Source organism: Lagenorhynchus albirostris, chromosome 1, assembly GCF_949774975.1.
Source record: "Lagenorhynchus albirostris chromosome 1, mLagAlb1.1, whole genome shotgun sequence".
NCBI classification, from domain to species: Eukaryota; Metazoa; Chordata; class Mammalia; order Artiodactyla; family Delphinidae; genus Lagenorhynchus; species Lagenorhynchus albirostris.
In genome coordinates this window covers 116,265,669-116,288,813 of record NC_083095.1, presented here as the reverse complement: position 1 = coordinate 116,288,813, position 23,145 = coordinate 116,265,669, and the positions used below count along the sequence as shown (strand labels likewise).

The 23,145-nt window shown below is 45.5% G+C and overlaps 1 protein-coding gene across 3 annotated transcripts in view; it reads right to left on the bottom strand.

Moving 5' to 3' along the window:
• Window positions 1-21,284, bottom strand: part of MYZAP (myocardial zonula adherens protein) — a 136,286-nt gene extending 115,002 nt beyond the window's left edge. Inside the window, exons 1-3 of one of the 3 annotated variants that reach the window (XM_060150754.1) lie at window positions 4,752-5,001; window positions 2,740-2,820; window positions 1,826-2,035 (exon numbers count right to left, since the gene is read on the bottom strand). The gene's annotated coding sequence lies outside the window, so the exon portion shown is untranslated. Of the gene's footprint in view, window positions 1-1,825; window positions 2,084-2,739; window positions 2,821-4,751; window positions 5,002-20,759 lie in introns of those variants that run through there. The other 2 variants (XM_060150769.1, XM_060150759.1) reach the window with 2 other exon arrangements.
• Between the last annotated feature and the right edge of the window lie 1,861 nt (window positions 21,285-23,145).

The following is a 23,145-nucleotide window of genomic DNA, read 5'->3' as shown; positions in this document are numbered from 1 at the left end:
AAGGATATGGAGAAATTGGGACACTCCTACACTGCTGATAGGAATGGTAAAATGGTGCAACCACTTCAGAAAACAGTTTGGCAGCTCCTCAGAAAGTTAAACAGAGACCTAACATAAGACCAAGCAATTCCACTCCTAGGTACATACACAAGGGAAATGAAAACTGTAGCCATTCACAGATGTATGCACAAATGCTCGTAGCATCATTATTCACAGTAGCCAAAAAGTGAAACAACTCAAACGGCCACCAACTGATAAATGAATAAACCCAATGTGGTATAGTCATGCAATGGAATACTATTTGGCCATAAAAAGAAATGAAGTGCTAATAGATGCTACAACATGGATGAATCTTGGAAATATTATGCTGATTTAAAAAACCTCTTCTCAAAGGACCACATATTGTATGGTCCCGTTTACATGAAATGTTCAGAATAGGCAGATCTAAAGAGAAAAAAAGGTGTGTCCACTATGGAAAACAGTATGGAGGTTCCTCAAAAGAAATTAAAAAGAACTACCATATGATCCAGCAATACCACTTCTGGGTATTTATCCAAAGAAAATGAAAACACTAACTTGAAGAGATAAATTAATTAAATAAATTAATTTTAGAAAAAAGAAAGAAAAGATAAATGCACCCCCATGTTCATAGCAGTATTATTTACAATAGCCAAGACATGGAAACACCCTAAGTGTCTATCATCCGATGAATAAAGAAGATGTGACATAAACATATATATGTGTGTGTGTGTGTGTGTGTATATATATATACATATATACACACACACACATATACATATGCACACACACAACGGAATATTATTCAACCACAAGAATAAAATCTTGCCATTTGCAAAACATGGATGGACCTTGAGGGCATTATGTTAAGTGAAATAAGTTAGAGAAGGACAAATTATCTTGCTCATATGTGAAATCTAATAAAACAAAAACCAAGCTCATAGATACAGAGAACAGATGGGTGGTTGCCAGAGGAAAAGGTTGGGGGGATGGGCAAAATGGGTGAAGAGGGTCAAAAAGTACAAACCTTCCAGTTATAAAAGTCAGGTGGGGACTTCCCTTGTGCTACAGTGGTTAAGAATCCACCTGCCAATGCAGGGGACACGGGTTCGAGCCCTGGTCCGGGAAGATCCCACATGCCATGGAGCAGCTAAGCCCGTGCGCCACAACTACTGAGCCTGCGCTCTAGAGCCCGCGAGCCACAACTACTGAAGCCCGCGCACCTAGAGCCCGTGCTCCGCAGCAAGAGATGCCACTGCAGTGAGAAGCCCGTGCACCGCAATGAAGAGTAGCCCCCGCTCGCCGCAACTAGAGAAAGCTTGTGTGCAGCAATACTAAAAATCATTGAATTGCACACTTCAAAGGGGTAAATTATATGGTATGCGAGTCATATCTCAATAAAGCTGTTACCAAAAGGGACACACTGACACACATATTTGTGGATAAAACTTTTACACACACACACACTGATGGCCAGGCCATGGGGAGGCCCAGTGGGGGAGTATAGTGACTCTGTAGCAGAGACAAGCAGTCTGATTCTCAAGCTTTCTCTGAGCAGCCCAGGTGGCCGGGGGAGAAAGCAGGTGAAAAGACAGAGCCGATAACAACTAAGCAGAGCTAACGGTTGCTGAGAGCAACCATGAACCAAGCACTACAGAGAGCTTTACCCACATTATCTCATCACATATACATGTACTTAGATGCACGTACATAATTAAATATCACATCCTTCCCAGTGAGGTAGGTGCTCTCATAAACCCTAGCTTACAGATAAGGAAATGAGTTCCGGAAAGATGAAATAACTTACCCCCAGTTTCACAAGCTGTAAGGAAGGTGTGGAGACACAGCCCGGGCAGCCTGCCCCTGAGCACACGCACTTAATTCCTGATCAATGCCGCCTTCCCCAAGGGTGGAGGTCGAGGAGAGTGGGATGGTAGCGCACTGGGAGGGCCCAGGTGCCCGTGGTCCCAAGGAGCATGGAGAACTGGTTCTGTGGGTATGCCAGTGGCGTGCAGAGCTGCAGGAATTTGTGGAATTTGTGGTGACCACTCTTAGTTCTTGGTGATGAGATAATTTAAAGCTTGGTACATTCCAAGGTGAGGTGTAAGGAGGGCTGATCATGGGGGTTGGTCGTGGGGCTTTGACAGTGATGATAGGTTGCTCATCATTCCAGATGGAGAAATAACTGAAGTCGCCCAAATCTCAAAATTCTATGAATTTCAGAGGGATGTACGTGCCAAGGACATATCCCTGGAGGAAAGTTAAGGGAAATTCCATCACTTACCAACCAAATGTGGAAACAAAACATGCAAGAATCAGGACCCTGAAGGACACAATGACTTCTGTCAGAGCTTCCTAAACTTTCCATCACCAGGGGCACCAGGGGTATCATTCTCTTAGTACATTTGGAAAAACTTCGTCTATCCCATTACATCTTAATGAATAATTAACTTTTCAGCATTTTCGTAAGTCAGAGAGACTTACAATTAATTGCCAGGTGGAGCTTCTGATAGCTGAGACCATCAACCTTGCCTGGCTGGGTTGCTAGAAGCCTCGAGCCAAGAAACACTGATCTCCTTGGCCAAGGCATCAGTACTTGGGAAGCTGTAGAATTGCTTTCCGTCAGGCTTTCCAGAGTAGTGGAATGGCCTTCAGGTCCCCTGAGAACTTCTGCAGGCCCCTAAGGGTACATGAGTCTTCTGTCAGGAACACTGTCCTCACCTTGTCTCCTGTGGTTAGGGCTGGTTTGTCACAGGCAGAGTAGAGAGGGGACAGCTGTGGATTTTACCAGGGTTTGGGACCCTGAAAAACAAGGTGCTGTTTAACACTAAATGGAAGCTAAGGCATCAGGATTGCACAAACACCTCTCCGCAGCTTTCTAGAGTGATGCCAAGCCTGAGTGATTTTGTTCTTTTCAATAAAGGCAATGTGTTAGGTCTAGAGTCTAGATTGGTGATGTCCAATAGAAATATAACGTGAGCCATCTTAGTAATTTTTAATTTTTCTAAGAGTCACATTTTTAAAACGTAAAAGGAAGGTGAAATTCATTTTAATAATATATTTTATTGAAGCCAATATACCCCAAATATTATCCATTTCAACATTAATATTAACATTACCATTAATAAGAATAAAATAGTAATGAGATATTTTGTATTATGGGGATACTAAGTCTTCAAATTCCAGTGTGCATTTTACACTCAGAGCATATTTCAAGCTCTCAGACTAGCTACACTTCAAGCTCTCAATAGCCCATTGGGGCTAGTGGCTATACAGCTAATCAAAGAAGGAGCTTGAATTGGGATGCCTTCCTCATCCCCAAGTCAGTGCCATTTCTGCTGCTTAAGCCCTGTGTTTGTTCCAACACAAGTAAATGACTTCTCTGCAGACATCCCTACAGCTCCCCCAGTCCAGCCACCCATGCAGGGCATGGCTGCCTGCTGATGCCTGAGATCTGCAGGGACATCCCAGGACCAGCAGGCCGCTTGGGGCAGACAGGGTCCAGGGCCCTAAACGCCATTCATTAGATGACCCCTTTCAAGCTCCTAAAAGAGCATGTATTTCCCACTGGGGCCTCCCTTCTGACTTTCCAGAACTTGGCATTCAAATTGGGTTTATCTCATCCCCTCCCAAGCGCTCCCCTCAGGTGCAGACTGAGAGGCTATGAGGGACTATTTCCTCGCCTGTGAACTGGGAATCAGATAAACAAAGCAGACACAGGCAGGGGAGCATATAGAAGCAAAGGAGAGAAAGAACTTTCAGGGTTCCCTGTGGTGCCCCAGTTCCTGCTTCAAGTTCCCTGCCCTCTGGCTCTGTGAGACATCCCTCCTACCCCAAAACAAGTTCTCCTTGTCACTTACGGTAATCCCCGTGGGATTACCCCAGCCCATATGCTCCTGGATTTTGTAGATTATTGGATCAATTGTACAAACAAACTCTAAAGAAAATCAAAGTCCAGAGGCCAATAAGTACAAAGAATTTATCTTGAGAGGAAAAATTGGGATTGGCTTCAGACAGAATCGGGTTCAGATAGTGATTCTGCAACTACTTGCTGTTGACTTCATTAAAAAGAATTTAAAGTTATACATATCCATGGTTTTGAAAGTCCAGTGGTTCTACAAGCTTTTTAACGAAAATGAGGATTCTCCTGCTCCATCTTCTACACCCTGATTCCCACTCTCTAGACACAGCTGCTTTTAGCTACTTACTCTGATATTTATCTCTGTATATTCAAACACGACACTTACATGGCTATATCTAGATTCTGTTTAAATTTTAGATCTATTGGTTTTCCAAATGGAAAGAGCTTTTGGTCTCTTCAGTCTCCCTGCCCACTTGCCCTCCTCCACTCTCCAAATAGAGCCATATTATAATTTTGGTTAAATCAATATTCAGTGCTTACACCCTATGGCCATGTGATTATTAGACCATAAAGTGCACTATATATAGTAATACCTTCTTTCTTAGACAACTTTGTGTTTTTCCTGGAGTTAACAATTGCCACTTTTCTTCATTTAACTTTTTATGTACTTATTACTAACTCATCACTAACTTTCCTGCAAAAGTAGCAGTCTCTCAGTACGATAAAATTCATTTGGTCCTGTACCAATGGCATCTTTTTCTGGAGACAGCTCGCACCCGACTTCCTGGAAGAGCCCTCCATACTCCTGCACCTGCCTGGACTGGTGGTTCTCCAGGCCAGTCCCACAGCGCCACTCTGGGTCTCCTCTTACCTTTGTCCTGGGCGATTCTCCAGGTATGTTTCCTGGGATGGATCACCAGCTTACTTTAAGTCTTCCTCTTCCTAGGATAATCTTCCAATTTTGGAAACACCAAGGGTAAAAAGGAATTAAATTTTTCAAGATTTGGCTTTTTTTTTTTTTTAGATTGTTTGAGATTTTTCTTGTTTTTTGAGGTAGGCTTGTATTGCTATAACCTTCCCTCTTAGAACTGCTTTTGCTGTATCCCATAGGTTTTGGATCATCATGTTTTCATTGTAATTTGTCTATAGGTATTTTTTGATTTCCTCTTTGATTTCTTCAGTGATCTCTTGGTTATTTAGTAACGTATTGTTTAGCCTCCATGTGTTTGTGTTTTTTACGTTTTTTTCCCTGTAATTGATTTCTAATCTCATAGTGTTGTGGCCAAAAAAGATGCTTGATATGATTTCAATTTTCTTAAATTTACTAAGGCTTGATTTGTGACCCGAGATGTGATCTATCCTGGAGAATGTTCCGTGCACACTTGAGAAGAAAGTGTAATCTGCTGTTTTTGGATGGAATGTCCTATGAACATCAATTAAATCTATCTGGTCTTTTGTGTTATTTAAAGCTTGTGTTTCCTTATTAATTTTCTGTTTGGATGATCTGTCCATTGGCATAAGTGAGGTGTTGAAGTCCCCATTATTGTGTTACTGTCGATTTCCTCTTTTATGGCTGTTAGCATTTGCCTTACGTATTAAGGTGCTCCTATGGTGGGTGCATATATAACTGTTATATCTTCTTCTTGGATTGAGCCCTTGATCATTATGTAGCGTACTTCCTTGTCTCTTGTAACATTCTTTATTTTAAAGGCTATTTTATCTGATACGAGTATTGCTACTCCAGCTTTCTTTTGATTTCCATTTGCATGGAATATCTTTTTCCATCCCCTCACTTTCAGTCTGTTTGTGTCCCTAGGTCTGAAGTAGGTCTCTTGTAGACAGCATATAGATGGGTCTTGTTTTTGCATCCATTCAGCGAGCCTGTGTCTTTTGGTTGGAGCGTTGAATCCATTCACGTTTAAGGAAATTATCCATATGTATGCTCCTATTACCATTTTCTTAATTGTTATGGGTTTGTTTTTGTAGGTCCTTTTCTTCTCTTGTGTTCCCCACTTAGAGAAGTTCTAAAGCTTTTGATTTCTTCATCGAGTCTGAATGAGATCCTTGCTGGGTAGAGTAATCTTGGTTGTAGGTTCTTCATCACTTTAAATACAACAGGCCACTCCCTTCTGGCTTGTAGAGTTTCTGCTGAGAAATCAGCTGTTAACCTTATGGGAGTTCCCTTGTATGTTATTTGTCGTTTTTCCCTTGTTGCTTTCAATAATTTTTCTTTGTCTTTAATTTTTGTCAATTTGATTACTATGTGTCTCAGCGTGTTCCTCCTTGGGTTTATCCTGCCTGGGACTCTCTCCACTTCCTGGACTTGGGTGGCTATTTCCTTTCCCATGTTAGAGAAGTTTTCGACTATAATCTCTACAAATATTTTCTTGGGTCCTCTCTCTCTCTCTTCTCCTTCTGGGACCCCTATAACGTGAATGTTGTTGTGTTCAATGTTGTCCCAGAGGTCTCTTAGTCTGTCTTCATTTCTTTTCCTTCTTTTATCTTTATTCTGTTCCATGACACTGAGTTCCACCATTCTGTCTTCCAGGTCACTTATCCGTTCTTCTGCCTCAGTTATTCTGCTATTGACTCCTTCTAGTGTAGTTTTCACTTCAGTTATTGTACTGTTCACCTCTGTTTGTTTGTTCTTTAATTCTTCTAGGTCTTTGTTAAACATTTCTTGCATCTTCTTGATCTTTGCCTCCATTCTTTTTCCGAGGTCCTGGATCATCTTCACTATCATTATTCTGAATTCTTTTTCTGGAAGGTTGCCTATCTCCACTTCATTTAGTTGTTTTTCTGGGGTTTTATCTTGTTCCTTCATCTGGTACATAGCCCTCTGCCTTTTCATCCTGTCTACCTTTCTGTGAATGTGGTTTTTGTTCCACAGGCTGCAGGATTGTAGTTCTTCTTGCTTCTGCTTCTGCCCTCTGAGGATCTGGCATTTCTGAAGTTGTCTTGGTGTTTTGGATATGTACAGAATTCTAGGTATGGAGAAGTAATTCTCTCTCTGAATTTTGAAGGCATTAGTCCAGATTTTCTAGTTTATATTTTGTTTTTCTTAAGAAGTCCGACACTAGTCTCATTCCTAATATCCCCTTCCCCCCCCCCCGGAAGATTATAGGGTCTCCTCTTTGCCCCTAGTGGTCTGAAATTTCACCACTACATGCCTCGTGTGGATCTATATTCATGCATTGTGCTTGGTGCTCTGTGGACCTTTTCTGTCTGTACATTCGTGTCTTTCAGATATGGGGAAATTTCTCAAATCATGTCTTTGACACTTTTCTCCCCTCTATAATCTCTGCTCCATCTCTATGGAATTCCTATTATTCAGATGTTAGACTGTCTGGAAGGATCCTATCATTTTATTATGTCTATTTTCCATCTCTTGTATGTTGTTATTGTTCTACTTTCTGGGTGATTTCCTTAACTTCATCTTCTCTTTTTCTTTCTGCTCTTAAACTCTGAAGTCCAAGGATTATTTCTGTTTTCTGAATATTCCCTTATTACAAACTCCTGTGCTTGAGTATGTATTCTCTGGTGATCAACTGATCATAGGACCTTGATGTTGTTGCCCAAGGGTTGTTTCCTTCTGCTAGCTAGACTGCCTGTCTCTTCCCAAGCTCCTGTTGTTTTGATGGGGCACTTCCAGTGGGGACTCTTAACCCTCAGCATCTTTAAGTTCTATGTCCTGAGCTGGTCATCTTCCCCAGAAAGGAATCCTACAGCCTCCTGCCTGGAAGGTATCAACCTGGCTGCCAGTGCTCTTGGAGCAGGGTGGTGGAGGGGCCGGTGGTCTCATCATTCAGCATATAGATTATAGCTCAATCCCCAGTGTAGCGTAGTGCCCTCTCCTCAGCTGTGCAACTGCCCAAAGCCAGCAGCTCCAGGGAACCAATGTCTAGTCTTCTGCTAGGATGAAAGAGGATCTGTGCAAATTTTCGACAAATCCTATAATTAGCCCCATCTGTACCATTTTCAGAGGATTCTTCATACTTCAAGCTTCTTTCACTGTCTGCTACAACATACCATTCTCTGGTCTGTTAAACTGACACATGTCCATCTCGTTTCAGCTCTGCAGATTTTATTGCTATTGTTTACTGTCCTCTTCTTATTGCGGTTGTTCTACAGCCATTAAAAAAATCTCTTGAATGTGATGTTTTAGCAGAATTTCAGGAAGGAGTAGTGGTAAACTAGTGCATTCAACCTGCCACATTTAACCAGAAGTCTCACTGGGTCACCTGGGCGAGCTGCTTCATGCTTCTAGGCCTCTTCTTCCTCATCTGGAAAAGGCTGCCAGTAATACATACCTCACGGAGCTGCTTTAAAAATAAAATAAGGTAATGTTTGTAAAGCATGATGTATGGTTTCTGGTACATAAAATGTACTCAGTGCATAGAGTTTACTCTTTTCAGTTACCAGATCCACCCTGAGAAAATGGCATGCAACACAGCAAAAAAAATATTCAGGTTAGATCACGTACAACTTCCTAAATTCATAAAAATTAGATCCTGGAAGTAATTATTTGTCAAACATGTCATCTTTCCACACTCATAATATAAGAATATGGTAGACAGCCACATCCTGGGTCATTTTAGATACAGTCCTTTTTGGAAACAGAACTGGATGAAATGACCTCCGAAATTATAAGAGATCATCTTATAAAATAATCTCTGATGAATAAGTACCACAGGGAAATAGAACAATGGTAATATGGCAGCCCACCGTTCCTGGGAATTTGAATTGCTTTATTTCCAGGCTGGTAGCTTGTTGGAATATTAGAACTCTCTGAGTGATATAATGCTAGGATAGGAAACATACAGATGGACTGCACTAGTAAGTGGTGTTAGGATAGTACTGCAAATGTGTATTTGCATTCAAGCTAGAAAATAAATTTGAATTGAAACAAGGAACACCCAGCCTTTAGATTACCCACAGGGCCTTCAGGAACTAGGATTCTAGACTGCTCAGCCTTTGGAAACACACAGCTGTCATAGGAGTTGTTTGAAGGGGGTTCACCCATAGAATCTGCGATCTTTTTTATCCAGGGTGAGGTGAAAAAATGAAAAGTTCCTACTGAGAATACTTGGGAATATAGAAACTTTGGGGAGTGAGAGAGACAGAAACGTGGCCTTTCTGAGGAGTAATCATGCCTGACCATTTTCAGAGGGAATTAACGTGTACATTGGTGCTGCTGTTAGGGGAAAAGAGTTGTATGTAATTTATAGTTAACGAAAAAATATTTGACAAGTCTTCTGCAAAAGCTCTCCTTTTAAAGAAACCATGGCTGTGAGAATGTTCTCAGCCATGGAGGTCCAGCTTATGGACAGGAAGGAAGGAGTGCTCATAAATAGGAACTGTCCTTGTGGAAGAACTGTCAACTCCAGAGGCATCCAGACCCTGGGCCTCACACCCCTCTTTTGCTTTCTTTAAAAGTTTCAGTTATTACATGTTCAATGTTTTGGAAAATTCAAATAACATAAGCAGAAAGAAAAATTCCTTGAAATCCTGCCACCCATCTTAGCTTTTTCATCAAGGATCTTTGTGTATGAGGAAAAATCTAGAAAAATTTGGCTTGAACGTGGCACTACCTTCCTACAGCAATGCGAAGGTTATAACCCACGCGTAGAGGGGGAGTCCTCCAGGGCTGGGTTTGAAAGGGCCCCCACAGCTACTCTATTCTCACCATTACGGACTCATTTGTACTGGACAAACAGGAGGACACAGTGAGTCCCCGATGAAAGGTCAACATCTTGCTGGCCATTAACACACCTTAGCAGGGATTACTGTGCTTTAATAAGGCCAACACCTTTGAAAGTAGAGCCCAAGGCCCTGAAGGAAAGGGCTTTGTTAATTACAAAGGACTGTATGAAGAAAGTGTTATTATTGGTCCAAAGCAATGGAATTCTAGGTTAAAGTGTGATAGAGCCTCTGCACTGAAGTCACTGGCCTCATAGGTTACCAACACCAACAAAAGTCAGGTACCAGAAGGGAAAATATGAGTCACGAGAGACAACTGTCTAAAGAACATATGCAATCGTGACACATGAAGACCTAGGACGCACGTCAACCTGTCTTGCAGAAAGATAAGAGGATCACAGCCAAGTTGAAAACTTCCTGCACGTGGCATTGTGAGCTGGGGAGCCACTGGGCCAGGTGGCTTGTCACTTGCCTGGATTTTAGAGATTGTCATGGTCACTGCAAAGAAAAACGCATGAAACCCTCCTCCAAGGCTGGTGTGATTGTAAAATTACGCAGCCTCTGGCAAACAGCTTGACAGTTCCTCAAAAGGTTAAACACAGAGATACGTTATGACCCAGGAATTCCACTCCTAGAGAGAATTCCACCAAAGAGAATTGAAAACTTATGTTCAAACAAAACCTATACACTAATGTCCATAGCAGCATTACTCATAATAGCCAAACAGACACAACTCAAATGCCAGTCAACTGACCAGTGTACAAACAAAATGTGGTATATTCACACAATGGAATAGTATCAGCCATAAAAAAGAATGAAGTCCTGATACTTGCTACCACGTGGACGAACCTTGAATACACCATGTTAAACTGAATCAGACACAAAACGCTACATACTCTATGCTTCCATTTATATAAAATGTCCCAAACAGGCAAATCCACAGAAACAGGAAGCTCATGAGTGGTTGCCAGGGCCGACAAGGAGTGACTACTAATAGGTATGGGGCTTCTTTTAGGGGTAATGAAAATGTAAACTTAAAAAGGCCTTTTGGGCTTCCCTGGTGGCCCAGTGGTTGAGAGTCCACCTGCTGATGCAGGGGACACGGGTTCGTGCCCTGATCCGGGAGGATCCCACATGCCGCGGAGCAGCTGGGCCCGTGAGCCATGGCCGCTGAGCCTGTGCGTCCGGAGCCTGTGCTCCGCAGCGGGAGAGGCCACAACAGTGAGAGGCCCGCGTACCGCAAAAAAAAAAAAAAGGTCTTAGCCTCCCTCCCAATACACCAAATATGTATCAGCAAATAGCATGCAAGAAAGGGTAGGGATCTAGCAGGATGGAGCAGCCTCCATGGGAGACTTTTCCACAGTGAAGCAGCCAGTGTCATTTTTCTTTAATAACTGACAATGAATATGTCTAGTCACTCTCATGATCATTGAACATACTGCATAGAAGGAACAACAGAATCGGAGGTGTGGGACCAGCTCCCAGGCTACCCCTCTGGCTTTGGTTGGCTGTTTCAGGAAGGAAGGAGGACAACTCCATGAGGCCCCACCCTGGCAGGTGTGTGGGCAGGAAGAGAAACCAGGAAACACTGGCGCTGATGGAAGAGACAGAACCGCACCCAGCCAGTGGCTGCTGTCATAGCGCTGAGTCCCTCTCAGCCATGTGAGGAAACAGAATGGAGAAAACCCAGCCTGATGACAGGAGCCTTTCAGCTGGGTCTCTTCCCCACCAATCCTGTCTTCTGCTGACAATTTTACCCCTGTAGACACAGCTTCTAGCAAAACACCTGGCATATGTGGGAGCTCAGTGAATATTTGTTTAATGAATTAATAGCAGTATCACCTATGACAGCAAACAAAAAAGAAGCAACTTAAATGTCCTACAACAGACTACTGATTTGTATACATTTATGATATCTCTAGCAGGTTATATAACAGTACAAAAAGTATGATTCCACACTTTATAAAAATAAACCTGTATATAGAGAAAAGGCCTAGGCAAATATACACAAAAATATTAAGTGATTTCTAGATAGTGAAACCAAGGGTGACTCTCCTTCTCCCCCCCCATCCTTCTCATTCATATTCATATTATTATCACTTACCTATCTGTATTTTAAAATAAAGAGCATAAATTATTTGCATAAATGAAAAAGTTAATAAAAATTCCACTTGCATGCGAAAAAGGCATTTGACACAATAAGTCCTGTTTGGGGATATCACTCCAAGAAAATAATGCCAAATACCAAAGAAAATAATGCCTACAAGAATTAAGTAAAATGTATTTTCTATACATGATAGAAAAATATATAGTGATTTTAAAAGATATTCATGATGTTCAAAACATTAGATGTTCAAAAATGTTCAAAAACACTAGAATAATGCTTTAACACATTATGGAATACTATTGATAATAAGTATATTAACCAGGATAAAAATAGCTAGCTAGCAAGTATAAAACAAAGGAGAATAAATATCGTAAGCAGACTAGACTCTAAAGAACCAGAGGAAAACCTTCAGAGGGAAACTAAGGAGCCATTAGCAGAAGGCATAATTGACCCTTTGCCCTTTGTTGATTACAGTTCACTCCATTTGTCACCTCTGACCAGAACAGGGTGGATTCTTTCTCAGTGATTCACAGATTAACCGAAAAACCTGCAGACTTATTAGACACCCGGAGGCGCGGTGGAACGCGTCTCACCCAGGACGGCACCTGGCTACCTCCAGCCTTGTGTCTGGGTCAGGGCTGTTCTCTGCCGACACAGCGGGCCGCGCGTCCCTGATTTGAGGACATCAGGTGGACCCCGCGGCCGCAGCCTAACCCCTCCATTCTGGACCCCACGGTTCCCTTTCCAAGCTCTAGGTCACCTCATCCTCAGAAGCTTTGTGGAAGCAACTTTGAACGTTATCACATACACTCCACTCCTCAGGGAGGGACTAGCTGAAGAGAGATCTGAGGGCCTGGAGGAGAGTGTTTGGGGTGGGGACACCCTGGAGAAGGAACGAGATCCAAGTCACCAAGCACTCCCTTCTACAAGGCGTCCTTGCGTGTTGGACAGCTGGGTGTCACGGCTGTTTTGTGTGGCTATTCAGTAGCTAAGGCCTGCATCGATGGCTCAGGGAAGCAGCCCCGAGCAGCCCCGGCCTGAGGACTCCAGCTTTGGCCGGTGCGCGGACTGTGGTGCTCTCTGCTGCCACCCGGTGGATCTATTGAGAAAGGTCAGGTAGGAAGTTTAATCGGGAGGGTCTCCGTGTGGTCCCCGGACCAGCAGCATCAGCAACAAATTCTTGGCTGTCCCGGAAATTCTGGGAGTGAGGGCAGCAGTCTGTGTTTTCACAAGCCCCCCCTCCAGTTGATTCTGATGCACACTTAAGTTTGAGAAGCACTGGCTTAGACTAAGTAGTGATTTGCACCCTGAGACGCATGAAACAGATAATAAAGAGATTTTTTTCCAATGGGAGTAGCTAATTTTCCTTATTAATGATCAAGTGTCATAACTTCTATAAGAACAAGGTTCACCAGCCACTTTAAAAAAATTATTCATGTCCTACTCAGAAAGGACAAGGAGGCATAAAACCCAACTCCTCTGTTCTCTGTCCAAAATCTGATTATAAACATCCACTGCTTTCCTATTTCTGGGAGTGGCATTTGAAGTCCTCCAAAAATATGGTCCCAGACCTCTTTTCCAGCCTCACCTCCAATCACTCCTCCACTTCATTTATCCTAGATTCTAATGAACTGACTGATTCTCTGAATCTTGCCTGCATCCAAGTGTTCACTTTGTTCTTTCCACTAAAGACACGTCCATCTGTAAGATTAAAATCTTATTAAAAAATGCCCTAAAATATTGCACCCATTTTTAACGCACTCTCAGATGCCATTTCCTCCATGAAGCCTTCCTTAATTAGCCCAGCCAGTAAGGACCTGTCCCATCATGAACCACCAACGCACTTCATCTATACCTCTTTTTTAGTGCTTTAGACCCTACTGCTTTTTAGTTCTTAGTGGACATTTTTTATTCCTTTAAGTCCAGGGACTGAGCCCTACTTATCTTAACGTTGACCAGTACACAGTAGGTGTACGGCAAACGCTTTTTTTTTTTTTTTTGCTGTACACGGGCCTCTCACTGTTGTGGCCTCTCCCGTTGCGGAGCACAGGCTCCGGACGCGCAGGCTCAGCGGCCATGGCTCACGGGCCCAGCCGCTCCGCGGCATGTGGGATCTTCCAGGACCGGGGCACGAACCCGTGTCCCCTGCATCGGCAGGCGGACTCTCAAGCACTGCGCCACCAGGGAAGCCCGGCAAACGCTCTTTGAAAGGTGCAAGTGAAAAACTCTGGCCCCTCACAAAACAGTAGCTCACAAGAAATGCTGGAATTCAAATCAGTACGATGCAAACATTGCGACATAAAGGTAACTGTGGAGCCCCAGTTGACCAGGTGACCTGGGCGAGGCTGGGAAGACAAAACATTGCTGTTGTCCAAAGTCCTCTTTGGGACTCCACCACTGGTGGGCGGGGCCCTGGATACCCAGCACCCACTAATCTGCCACATCACAGCCAGAAGTTGCCCCAAGGCCCCCTGCTGGCCACCACGGTGGTCCTGCTGGGACTCACAGCAGGTAGCCCCGTGAAGCCTTCCATCCCATCAGCCTCTTAGCCCCTTAAGAAGCCCACCTGAGAACCCAGGAGCCCTGAGAAAACTACACTGCAGCAGCCACCACTAATACCTGATTGGGAACCCAGCCTCCAGCAGACCCTGAGCCTTTGGTTCACATCTCCTGTTGCCATCTTAGGAAGATGGAGTTGACCCTGTCATTTCTCTCCTCCTGGGCCACTTGCCCAATGGTCCCCATCCTCGCTGCCCTCCCCAATAAGTTCCTATATTTACGGTGTTGACCATGTGGACCTGCTAGAGGAGAGACACCCAGTGGGCCTGACACGAGCTGGGGCAGAGAGTGCCCTTGGAAGAGGACCTGAAAGCCGGGGCGGGGGGGCAGTCAGAGGGTAAGGAATCAGGATCCTCAGAGAGAAACGTGTAAGAAGCAGAGGATGATCGCCAAAATAGAGAAGAGGAGAGAGTGAGGCCTCAGCGGGCAAGTGGGAAAGGACAGTCCACGCAGTAGTCTGGGGCTGACACAGCCGTGGCCTGGGGCTTGAGCGCGTAAAGTCCTAGGAGTGTGCAGGCATAGGGATTCGGGTGCCTGGCTCCCTCTGGAATGCCTAGGCCTCTTCAGACAGACCTTGGCCTCTTATGTTGAAGCTCCCTCATGTATCTGACACTAGAGTCACTGAGAAAACCCCCAACTTGGTGGGCAGCCTTCTTTCAGGATCACCTCACTGACCCATGAGTCCCACATCCTGGATGTAACCCTTGGGTGAGCAGTCCAGAGGCAGGTCTCCTTTACTGGGGGGAAAGAGTCAGCCTGGGGCAGGGGTGTTCCCAGGGCTCACACTCTCCTCATCGCCTTTTATAAATACCCTCAAGTTGCTTTCATTTAATTTTCTGTGAATGTGTCCGGTGGGACACACATAAATTCTGGATGAAACATTGAAAAGCTGACTTGAAAGAAATAAAATAAACAAGAAGGAGTGTTTGCCTCTGGGTAGAGAGTGGAGAGATTGGGGTTAAGGATGGAGGACTTATTTTTTACTGTTTTACTTATTTTTTACTTATTTTTCACGGTTTTACTCTATTATACTGTTTTCATTTTTATCATCTGCCACTTAAAAAACAATTAATAGATGACAACTAAAAGGATAAGAATAGACAAGTCACAGAAGGACATCTTATAAAATAAACCCATTGACAATACAAAAGGAGACTAACCTGATGAAAGAAGTTATTCTATTACTTAGAGAGGTTAATTAGCAAAAGTGAGGGGTGGGGGACCCGGAGGGACGGCCACATCTGTATATTGTTGGTCTATGCAAATTGGTAAACCCTTCTGAAAAGCACTTTGGCAACATTTATAGAGACATAAAGATTTCTTTTTCACTTGATACCCCAGTAATTCCAGTTCTGATTATCTAGCCAAAGCAAATAATTTGAATACGGAAAAAACTACAGGTAGAAAATATTCACTGTAGGAAGGCAAAATTTAGAATCCTAGACATCCAATAATACAGGGATGGTAATTAACTGATGCGATTCATGCAATTCGTCGTTATGCAGCACTTTTAAAGAGATAAAGGTTATCTATTATCAGAAAAAATGCTTATTCTAATGTTAAGTGACAGCAAAGCATATATAAACTCACATCAATACTGTGGGTATAGTTATGCTTAAACAAAAGCATAGGAGGGACTTCCCTGGTGGTCTAGTGGGTAAAACTTCGTGCTCCCAATGCAGGGAGCCCGGGTTCGATCCCTGGTCAGGGAAGTAGATCCCACATGCCGCAACTAAGAGTGCACATGCCACAACTAAGAGTGCACATGCCACAACTAAGGAGCCCACCTGCCGCAACTAAGGAGCCCACTGGCTGCAACTAAGGAGCACACGTGCCGCAACTAAGGAGGCTGCCTGTTGCAACTAAGAGCTGGTGCAACCAAATAAATAAATATACATATATTTTTAAAAAAAGAAGATACACGTACCCTAATGTTCAAAACAAAAAATGCATAGGGGGCTTCCCTGTTGGCGCAGTGGTTAAGAATCCTCCTGCTAATGCAGGGGACACGGGTTCGGGCCCTGGTCTGGGAAGATCTCACATGCCACGGAGCAACTAAGCCCGTGCGCCACAACTACTGAGCCTGTGCTCTAGAGCCCTTGAACCACAACTACTGAGCCCACGTGCCACAACTACTGAAGCCTGCGTGCCTAGAGCCCGTGCTCCACAACAAGAGAAGCCACTGCAATGAGAAGCCCACGCATCGCAATGAAGAGTAGCCCCTGCTCACCGCAACTAGAGAAAGCCCGCACGTAGCAATGAAGACCCAATGCAGCCAAAAATAAATAGAATAAAATTTTTTTTAAAGTATAAAAAAATGCATTGGAAAAAGACTGGAAGGAAATGTGCTAAAATGCTCAGGATGGCTGCATTAGGCTGGCGGGGTTATTTTCCAATTTTTTGTTAATACGGTTACTCTATTTTATATGGAAAAATAAATATGTAAAGAAAGAAGGGACATCTTTCAATCCCTCTACCTGCCAAGCAGGAGCATGGGTGAGGCCTCTTGGCAAACTGAGGTATGATCCTATTTTTAGACACTTCTGGCTAGGAAATGTATACGTAAGGAAGAACAAACACCATAAGGCACGCCTCTATTGACAAACGTTCAAAGAGCTACTCCTGGTGTGTAAGGATTCCAGCTCCTGGAATGTTGAAGGTAAAAGGAAAGTTTACCCAAACTTCAAAATTTCCATGACTTGTACCTTACTGCATCTCATGAAATAAGATCCATGTCACTGAACTCTTTTAAAATAAAATCCAAAAAGAAGAAAAAAAAAAAAAAAAGGAAAGTTTACCAAATGATGTTCACATTTTGATCATCAAGGGTCCAAATAGAACATGGCTAAACAAACATGGCCACTAGCACCCAGCTGGCCCTGAATGAGGTGCATAGCATCCCTCCTCACCCATGTGACCATCCAGGTTGCAAGCACAAGGGCCCATAAAGGCAGCAGCCATGGAACAACGGCAATTCCAGGCCAGAGCTGGGCGTTCCCAGAGACGATGGAGGATGCTGTGCTCTTTGTTCTCCAAGGGAGGAAGCCAGTGAGACTCTGGTCTTTGTGAGCCTGGAGTTAGATATGCGAGCACCACAGGCAACTCAAAATGCCCCTTTCCAAACAGGCAAAGAACTAGGTGTTCCCTCAGATCAATACTATTCAATATTTGTTCAGCATATTTGAGGGACAAAAGGCAGCAGTATGCTGGGTAAGGAAGGGGAAAGAATATCTCTGTGGCAGCATAAGGTCTCTTCTCCACCGTGGAGGGAAGGTAAGCTCAGGGCACCCAAGCCTGGACATCCCAACCCAGCCAAGCCACGGCTCTGCCTCTGTCTGGGTTCACCTTTAGAAACAGCTTAGTCTTCAAACCATTAGGCAATCATGTCCCCCTTGTGGGGTCTCATCCCTCCCCAGTGCAGCAATTAAGGTCCTGACTTCCCGTAGAGCATTTAAAACAATTCTCTTATAGTCTCACCTCCAGTCATTCATTTATCCCAGATGCTAATGCAACAAACCGGCGGATCCTCTGAACAGTGGTTGCCTTTGGGAAGGAGAAAAGGGAATGAGGCAGGGAAGGAGAGACAAAGGGGGAAACTTTTCTTTCTCTTATTTAAAAATGTGAAGCAGATATGACCAAATATGAACCACTATTAATTCTTGGTGGTGGGAACACAAATTTCTCAACAAAATGAACCAGAAGTCTTCAAATGGAAATTCTAAGACCCAGTGCCATGCTGCATTACCTTGCCAATTTCTGGCCTCCCCATATTTGATGCTCCCTAAATATCTTTGTTGCTGAGGTTGGTAGCAAAGTCACAGGGACTAACTCCACACCTGGCCTCTTAACATCTGGGAAGCAGCTCTGGACATACAGTGGCAGTCCTCTGACGTGCAGACCATGTGATGACCAGGAGGGAGAGCTCGATGCTTCCTGCCTGCACGCCTCTGCCCATCACAGGGGTGGACCAACCTGGTTATACTGGGCACACCTAACCTTTCCATGGGGCTAGACTGGAAGGATTTTAGAATCCAGCAGCAACGACACAGACCAAAAAAAAATTTTGTTTTTAATTTCCATGAAGGGGAGGTGGTGGTAGAGTGAATTGTTTCAGAAAATGAAGCTGGTTTAGGAAGCCATGTGTGAATCAGGAACAATACCTGGGTCACAGGAGAAGCCGGCAGGCAAGTCGAGGGGAGGCCTGTTCTGTTCTAGTTCTTCGTTATCTAGTTCTAGTTCTAGTTTGTTATCTAGTTCTAGTTCTTCGTTATCTAAACGCCAGGATACATCTGCCCAGAGAGAGTGGACAGGGACACGGACTGTCTCCTTCTGGAGGTGCCAGGAGCCCCGGAGGGACCCCGTCACCCATCTTTTTCAGATCCTGTTTCCTTGTCTAGCTCTGTAGGGAGCACTGTGCCCATCTCCAAAGAACGCCATACTCACTCCCAGTGACAGGCCGGGAACGACTGGCTCCTGATGAAAGGCAAGGCGGCCAATCCCAGAGATGGACCAGGCAAATCAAGGAGCTGGACTGGAAGGCTTACCAGCCTGGCCCTTTCAAAGGCAGGAGGGCATTTAACTAGAGACACCTGGTTTATCTTACTCTCCGAGTCCCTTCCAGGAAACAAGCCTGTCCTGGAAGGGCCAGAGGCCAGAGGCAGTTGGAACAAGGTTAGCTAGGCTGGCGGCCTGCAGCCAGCGGGAGGGGGCTTGCAGAGAGGAACAGGCGGGCTGGCTGCCGTCCCTCCTGGCAGGCCTCAGAGTCCAAGTGCAAACTTGTGACCCAGAGGCCCGTGACCGCCGACGAACCTCTCAGCCCAAGCGCCTAACCGTCCTCAGCTGAGGGGGTCAGTGGGAGCTGTTCTAGAGGGGCAGCAAGGGAGAAGGGCCAAGGTACGGGGAAACTGACTGTAAGAGCAGCAGACAGGGGACTTCATCCCAGCCCCACTGTTGACTAGCTGGTGACTTAAGACAGATGACGGCTCGTTCTGTACCTGTTCCCTAACGTGTGAAAGGGGGTAACACTACCTACCTCGCAGGATGCAGATGAAATCAGATAAAGATCCCTAGCGCACAGGAGTCTGCCCAAGTGCAGCTGCTCCCCTGCTGAGGGATCTTTCCCACTGCCCCCAGATAAGGTCCATCCACAGGGCAAAACCTACTGGTCTTCATGCAGTCCCTGGGTAGGGCTCAGAAGGAATGCCCTCCGTCTGGTACGTGGATGGCGAGGCAGGTACCTATCACCTCTCCCATCCGGCATACATAACCCCACCCTGACACCCCAAGTTAAGGAGGCGGGGAGCCAGCTTTCACAGCTGAGTCCTTCCACTCCTGGGCCTTGGCTGGGCAGAGGGGTCCCCTTCCTTCAAGATGACCTGCACACAGCTCTCAGGCCTGAAGCTGGCTCTGCCCCGCAGAACTTCTCCCTCCCTGCACAAAGGTCGGACCCTGCCCACTGGCAGGGCTCTAGAGCCCAGGCCCACCCAGCTTAGCAGAAACACGTGCCACCTCCACAAGGCAGCCCACCGCTGTCCAGGGTCTCCAGACTGCAGCCCGACCACCCCCTACTCTTGAACGAGCTACTCTGGGGTGAGGGCTTTTATTAGTGACCACAGTCAATGGTGTCCCAGTGAGGACAACTTACTGATTTCAGGGTGCAAGTGCAGTTTTGAGTGTAAGACTAATATGAAAGGTGCATTACACAAGAAGATTATTATGGTTACATACCATTCTAGAAGGTTCTCATCCCAAAGTCTCCTGGGGGTTGGGAAGGTAAATGTTCCCTGAGACTCACCCAAACCCAGGGACTTGCTGATGTTGCCCAAGTCCACCTTCCACACAGGGAGATGGTGGGGTGGCCCGAAGATCACCCCACGAGATCAGGCCCAGATAAGTCAGGTTAGCACAGCACCAAGGTGGCATCAATGGCAAAACGAGAGATCCAAAGATCACAGTAGCAAACGGTTCTCCATCTCTCCTACATACTCCTTCTAGATTAATCTTCATTTAACACACTTCTAATGACACCATTCTCCATCTCAGAAATAGTTACTAGGTACCCCAGGCCTAGAGAATTAAAAACGTGTTGCCCTAGCATCGAAAGTAATTCATAATATGGCCCCCAAAATACCTATATGCTTGAAAAGACTAGAGATCTACTCAAGTTAACTCAAGAAAACATTCCAAAGGATACTCATGGATCAACTGAGAGTTGTCAGAAAACAAGAAAGCTCTAAAACTCAACCACTCTTTCTATCAGTGTCTCTGCTTCTCTTTTCAGTTTCCCTTCTCTTTATTGCCCTGCTTCCTCTGGTTATTCAGCTTCCATTCCCTCACAGTCTCAGCTAGCACAGTATGACCGTTCCCCATACCTTCTAAACCTTGGCAACTCTCAGCACCTCCTTGCAGTTCAAGTCTGTGGCTTCAGAAGTTAACTTTGATTTCTCTGTGCCTTTGATTAAAGCACTCAGAGTGGAGGCAAGCAGCAGGCTGTTGGGTTGCACAGACACTCACAAACGAAGGGGAGAGCTGGAGGACGAAGAACCAGGAGGACTTGGGAGGCCCTGACACAGGATCGAATGGAAGACCGTCGTCCTCCGGGGCAGTGGGTGTGGCGGGAGGCAGCAGAGCTCCTCAGCTCCGAGTGTGAACTCCAGACACAGACCCAGACTCCAGTCCTGGCTCTTCCATGGGCTGCCATGTGCCCTGGGGAAGGTTAGTAACTCCCTCTGCCTCTGTCACGAGCACCTGCTCAGGGGGTGGTCAGAGGAATCAAGTGAGTAGATACAAGTGAGGGTTTACAACAATGCCCAATATACAGCAGTAAGTGCTCAACACACTTAGCTATAGAATTGTACGTGGAAAACCAAGGGAAACCTGTGGCACTGGCTATAGACAGAGGGTTAGCAAAGCCCAAGGGCAGAGAAATTTGGTGTGCCACAAATATACGAAAGATTTAATATTTGTATCTAATTTAGCTTGATAATCACTTTTGTAATCACACTGTAAGCTTATAAAGGTCCTAGACAGGGCCTTAAACCTTGTATCTGCAACAGCACCTGGCCCGTGCTGGCAGGTTAGGCTCTTGGGCTGGCTACTTACTCCACATGTGACCTATGGGAAAATGCCCAGCCTCCCCAAGCCTCAGATTCCTTACCTGCCAACATTTCTGCCTTTCTTGTAAAACTGTTTAATTTTGTTTACCCAGAAGATCTCTGGAATCACGTGCCCCATCCCTGGGGCGTTGTTGACAACTGTTGTGAGACCAAGTGAGATTCCTCACGGTAGGAAACTTGCAGAGCTCCCGCCACAGAATAGGTGTCACTGTTGAATGTCTCTTGGAAGGGCACCGCACCCTTTCCAGCTTCACCAAACCCGGCACGGGGCACACACTCATATCTTGCTCTGCAGATGGAGACAGGCTGGGTCTCAGGTCATACACGTGAACATCCACGATGACTTTCAGTGCAGGTCTGAGAGCAGGACCAAGTCCTGCTGATCCCTCCACAAAGCCCGGAATTGCTGGACTTGAGGCTGTTCAGCTGCCGATAGGAACTTGCTGTCGAGTCATTTTCTCCTGTCATTTGAAAGTTTAGAACAGAGAACTTTCTGACTGATGACTATCTTCCTACAAAGACAGGATCGCTGAAACCATCCACAAGTTCAAAGAAGGAAGAGTGTCGAGAATGTGGGGGAAGGAGCTAGCTGCGGGCCTGGAAGGACTTTTTCCCTTTGGCTCTGAGCTCCTGAGTCACTTTCCCTCCCACAGGTGCAGGGGACAGGTCACCTCTCAGGATCTCTTATGCTCACCACAAAGACCCTGGCCCAGGGGCCAAAGAGGCTTAAATACAGTTTCAAAAGCAACTAGGACCAAAAGGGTGTCTTTTACTTACAAATGATAAAATTACACCCCAAAAATCCGGACCTTTCTTTTAAAAAAAAAAAAGCAAACAATTTATGCAAAGACTTTGAGGACTTATTAAAATTAGAAAATCTCATCTACATTTGAGAGGCTCTGTTTAGTCAGAATAAAGGGAGTCAAGGGCTGCAGGATAGCTGGATGGTCCAGATGTTTACATCACTGGGGGCGTTGAGGGGGCAGGTGGTCAGAGCTACGGGCAGGAAGCAGCAGCCACCTGCGGCAGCCAAAAGGGCTTCATGAAGAAATAAATGCCCTGGAGGGCGGCAGTGTCGGGGGAACCCACCAGGGTTGCCGAGGGGCGCAGAGGAACAGCAGCAGGCCGCCCTGACCACCTTTAGAACCAGAGACACAAGGAGGAGGTATGGTCGCCCAAGTCCTGAGCATCCTGTGCAGTCCTGTCCGGCTGCATCACCGCTGGAAACGCTGCACAAAAGAGGGGTGACAACAGAAAAATGCTGACCTCCACCTGCTCCCACAAGCTGACCCCGACCAGAGTCGTCATCGGTCATGGGGGGAACCCAGGGCCTTTGGGGATCGGCCTCCAGAAGACAGGGCAGAGAATGGCACTGAAGACCATGAACAGCGTAGGTCCCTTCCACATGGAAGTGACTCCTGTTTCACATAAAATGGACCAGGGTACCTGCTGTCAGCCTGCTGCAGATCAAGTGAGATTATGTGCTAACCGTGATTGCCAGAGAACCCATTTCAGTTTTGGAACAAGGAGAACACAGGGGGTGCCTGTTTATTCTCAGTTATCAACACACTTCCCCTTTGGCCATTTTCTGGAAATGGGCAGTCTGGATTTCTCAGAACATCACAACCATGCAGGGGCATTAATCCTCTCAGTGCGCCCCACTCACCCCCTCCCCACCCTTCTATTTCAGACACGGATCCCAGCCTGGAACGCCCCAAGTTCCCCTACCTTGGGTAGCTTCCAGCCATTCACCTGGGCTGTTTCTTGGCAGACACGGAGCCAAG